The sequence below is a fragment of the Cryptomeria japonica genome, chromosome 2, assembly GCF_030272615.1.
Source record: "Cryptomeria japonica chromosome 2, Sugi_1.0, whole genome shotgun sequence".
Taxonomy (NCBI): domain Eukaryota; kingdom Viridiplantae; phylum Streptophyta; class Pinopsida; order Cupressales; family Cupressaceae; genus Cryptomeria; species Cryptomeria japonica.
The window spans coordinates 577,722,455-577,727,583 of NC_081406.1; positions in this window are offsets into that span (position 1 = coordinate 577,722,455).

Genomic DNA, 5,129 nt, shown 5'->3' on the forward strand with positions numbered 1-5,129 from the left:
AACAATCTGAAGATAAAAACATGAAATCTTGTATATTAACTTCTGGAATAAGAATGTAAACAAAAACTGCACTTACAAATACTGCAGTACATTCAGTTTGCACAAAATAAACTCCTCATTCCTATTAGACTTTTCTAAAACATAACACTTGTCGCCTAGCCAGCGATAGTATATTATCTCTCCTATGATACAAAAATGACTCACTACATATATATGAGCCAAAGGATTCAAATGAAAGGACACACCCTTTCATCTTGTTAAAATAAACTTGACTAAAACCTAACACCTAACTGGTTAACTACTAGATACAAAATATAAAAACTAGTTATGGTCGTCCAGTATTGTATCACATTTTTGTATGTGCTCCAAATACTTGTTGTCCTGGTGAGTGCTAGTATTGAATACAGTATCCTTGACAACGATCTCCATGGTAACCATTCTCTCCATCTCCTCACCTGTCTCCTTCATATCCAAAACATCTGCCCAGGCAACATTAAGGGATGTGTTGAGTACATTCTGGCATTTTGTAATCCAAATCCCTTTGTCCTTTAACTGCTCTGCATCATCCACAATATCTGACATGCCACACCTAACAATATCCTTACAATCGGTAAATTCCTGCTTAATGTCTACACCAAATGCCTTATGCTTGTTCAACCTTCACTGGATATTCTCAACAATTTTCTCATCGACACTCTTCTCTTTCAACAATGCCTTCAATCTCTTCAAATTTCTTTCATGAGAAGCCATATTATCCTGGGTTTTTTGACAATTTGTCCAAAATTCTTTGAGGACCTCCGACAAATGCTCAAACCCGTTTGTCAACAAAACACAAGCAGCATCTACCCTGGCAGTCCTGATTTGCCCTCTTAGGTTAATGTTTTCTTTCATTTGGTCCTCATATTTCTTTTTCCTCTGCACACCAGTATCAATTATCTATGGTACTTCATGACCACGACTTCTCAACAGGTCTTCATATAAATTCTTGTATTTCTGACCTTCTTTTAACACCCACTGCATTTGGGCCTTATTCAGTTTTGCAATGTCAATCCCCAAATCTGCGGTGACAATTGGATTAACTTCTCCCACTTTTAGCCTCATCATATGCCCAAATGCCTTATCTACATCTATAATCTTGGGTCTTTTATTTGTGGGGTATAGGGCCCAAAGCAACATTTCCTCTTCATTTGGATCATATCTTGATGCAATAAAAATGTCATCAACTCACTATATGTCTAACTTTACATCCTTTCTATCAGACTATAACAAGCTGTCAAAAATGAAAGAAGCACTTAAGTCCCATCCTAGGAACAAAATGATATCTGCCTCACTGAGAAGTTGTCTCCCTCTCCGTGGTGTCATTGTGGCCACTTTTGCATCAATGTCTCCTTTCAATTTCTTAAGCATTTCTGCTTCATTTTCTGGGCTAACATTTGGGATGCTTTCCCTCAAATTTTTCCCTTTGTAATGGTACAAGAATGACTTAAACTCTTTGGATTGTACAAAAACTTCATCTGCAATGAAAGTTGCATGCTCTTCCATTCTCACATCTGTGTTGGCATTTATTCTTACAATGGCTTGCTCCTGGCTCTCTGCCACTTCTTCTAGTTCAAGTGCATGGAGGGTAGATACAACTATATTCTCATCAGACCCACTCTCAGAGTCTCCTTCTTCTTTTAGTTCTTGAAGCCTCTGCTTCTGCTCTTCCAATTTTTGGTTCAATTCCTTTAAGACTGCATCAGCCTCATCTCGCTCCTTGTTTCTAAATAAATCTTCAGCCTCCATAGTTATATGCAAATATTCTCCTAGGTTTTGGCTCTTCCTACAATGGCGGATATATCCCTTTGGATCATAATTTTTCCAAGCTTGGTGTCCATACAAATTGTACTCCTCTACCAGCTTCTTTTCTATCATCTCATAAGCCTTGGTGGATACAATGGTGAAGTCTCCAAAATGCAAAGTGCCAGGCATAAATACCTGCTTGTGTGCACCACCCAAATGCTTTGCATTTGACATACTAAGTTGCCTAACAATCTCTAAATAAGCAATCATGTCAGGAACTAATGTAGGCAACATATATGGAACACCCTCAAAAAAATAAACCTTGAAAAAAGTGAAATTCTGGCATACAAACCAGTCACCCCAATTCTGGTTGACCCTAGTGTCTCCAAAAGCATGGGGTCTCAAGAATCTTTTAATCTCCTATGAGATAGACCCATCACATTCTACTCCAAACAATCTGTACAAGGGCTTGACAAAATTTACTTCAAACAACACATAGTGTGATTTGTCAAACCGTGAGTCCCATAGGGATACCCATAATTGAATTGGTTGGTTTTGTCCCTCTTTGTTCTTGGAAGTCACCTTTAATTCTCCTGGCCACAAACCTTGCATTTGACCGTAAAACAAAACCATATGCATTAGCAATGAGTAAAACTTGAAAGTAGGATTAGGCTCTGTTTGCAAACTCAAAAATCCTTCACGCAGCTTCTCTGCCAAGTAAGTTGCATAATCAAATGGCCTTGGCTCATGCATTTCAATGTTTGCAACCAACACCAATGGGCCTATTCTTGTAACATCAAGAACTTCTTCCCAGTTGACCTGGCTGCATGCCCAATATGTGTACTGCAAGTATTGTTTGAATAGAGTAATTTCGAAATGAGGACCATCTTGCTCCGTGAGTCGTCCCTTCTCCTTTTTGTGAATTGCCAACTTCCACACTATGTGAGCGGTGTCCATTTGGGTATATTCTCCTTCTAGGTCTGTGAAGGATAGGGGCATGTAGGGCTCATAAGACATGCCGAAAACCTCCTGAATAGACCCAGTAGATATCCAGATGAATGGATCCCCATTGTGCAATTGGATGTATCTTTTTTCTTTGTTGTATTTCCTGGTGAGCAATTCCAATAATCTGAGATTCAGAAAAAAATTTGGGACCACCAATCTGCCCAAATTTGTCGTCCAAGGGTTTGACAATGGCATCTCCTTGTTCCGCCTGAGGTAGTGATATAAAAACAATTTGTGGCCCCTTATGGTTGTCCAGATATCTCCAACCCCTTTGTACTTATCTTACAATTGATCCTTGGGCAGTAAATTGGTTTTAGACCTCCTTGACTTAGCACCAGATGACTCCATCTGGTCAATCATGTCTTGGTTCAATTTTCGCTTCTGCACACCCTCCATAGACTTCGTCTTTTTTTATTTAGTTGACTGTGTATCTGAAATCTCTATGACCTTTTTCTTTCCTTGTGAACCAGAAGCCTCCATGATTAAATGCTCGGATTCTTAAATTACCCGCGCTTCTTGTTTGCAAATTCAATGTTGGCGGCTGAAGAAACTGTGAATAATTTTGGCACGAAAACTCTTTCTTTATGCTGGATATGCAACGGCTAGAGTCTGTAATGATCAAGAACTTGTTAGATTTGCTTCGTGCGGATCCAACCCACCTGATCATGAGCATTAAGTAATGGCTGTCGTATCAGACATTCTAATGGCTAATCGACATAACCCCACCTGATAATTCAATTACTTGGCACCATCCGTATTTTGCGTTCCTTCAATTACCTTTTTGTCTTTTTGATCGGTATAGGTCATTCCGATCAATCCATCTGATCTCACTCTATCCGTTTCACTTTTTTCCTCAAGGCTTGACTTATCCCGATGGATCCACCTTTCCTTTTTATTAGTCATCTTTTCTTTATATCACATCGGGGTATATCTCTCTGATGAAATCTTCTTCGGTTTATTCCTCCAGTCGCTCCATCGACCTTCAGAATGAAGTAACTTGATACTTCATCCAATGATCCCATGACCTCTAACTTTCTTTTTGATCGGCATAACTTTCACCGATTGCTTCATTGGGTGTCAGAGTAGCATATTTTCCTTGCTTCCGATAGTTATAGTCTCCCCAATAGATCCACCCTCTATGGCATTCCGCCCATCGGGCATCGGCACAATTCTAAAAATGTTTCTCTGGTAGCATAAGCTATCCCGATGAGTCTTCTTGCACCTTACTCTCCTTATCGGGTTGCTTCGGTCTATCAGCGCAGGCTTCCTCGATGTAGTCACTTCATTTGTGTCGAGCTCATCTTCCTCATTGGGCATCAGGATAACCCAAAACACATCTCCCTGACAATGTATGTTATCTCGATGAGTCTGACTCTGTTTTTTACTTGGTATCACTTTATCAAAGAGAGTCTCTCCGATAGAGTCGCCTTCTCCATTTAGTGCATCGGGTATTGGGGTAACATAAATTGGGACCTCCCGATAACCCGATGTCACCTCTATGAAGACATCACTCCATCGGTTGTCGGCAAGAGCTTCCACCAATAACCCCATCGGGTATCGAGATGCTATTTTTTCCTCCTCGTTGATAGTGTATGTTATCCCGATGACTCCAACCTCCTATCATATCATCATCGTAACTTGCCCTAATGGATTTCCACTTAGTCGCACCTTTTCCCACCACTCACGCTTTAGGAAACACCTTCAGCATGAGTTAATCCTTCCTCCTTAGGCGATCTCATAGGGATGACTTACGCCGATAAGCGAAATTTTACAATTTTTGCAAAAGAAAGCCCTCTTTATGGATGCAACTTTTAATAATCATACTGAAGGGTTTCTCCCACACCATTTCCCTCTTTGCAAATGCTCACAACCCTACTCTATGTTGACCTTCCAAAAAGTACTCTTGCAATGAGACTAATTGTGAAGATGAGGATTGCCAGAATGCCATCATACTCAACACTTCCCTTGAATATGCCCAAGTGATACCTTTTTATGAAGACGTTGCAATACATCACCTGCACATACAGTCCAACAATAAGTGCTCCTATGATGAAACAATATGCAAAGGCATCCATATATAGCACAAACATATTTTGTAAAAATATGTGCTAACAGTATTGAAATCAAGAAGGTCTTGGATCACATTCTTCAACCTATAAAACTTCTCAATATCATGGCCAGTTTAACGATCATATTAGCAAAAGGCTTTATGATCAAAGGAAGTTGGTAAAGGCTTAGAAGTATCTATGGGTTTGATGGGAGAAAACTTCATCACATTAACATTAATTTATCTAAGCATTATACTGTGCAATAATTCAAATTGAGGAGTAAAATTACAATGT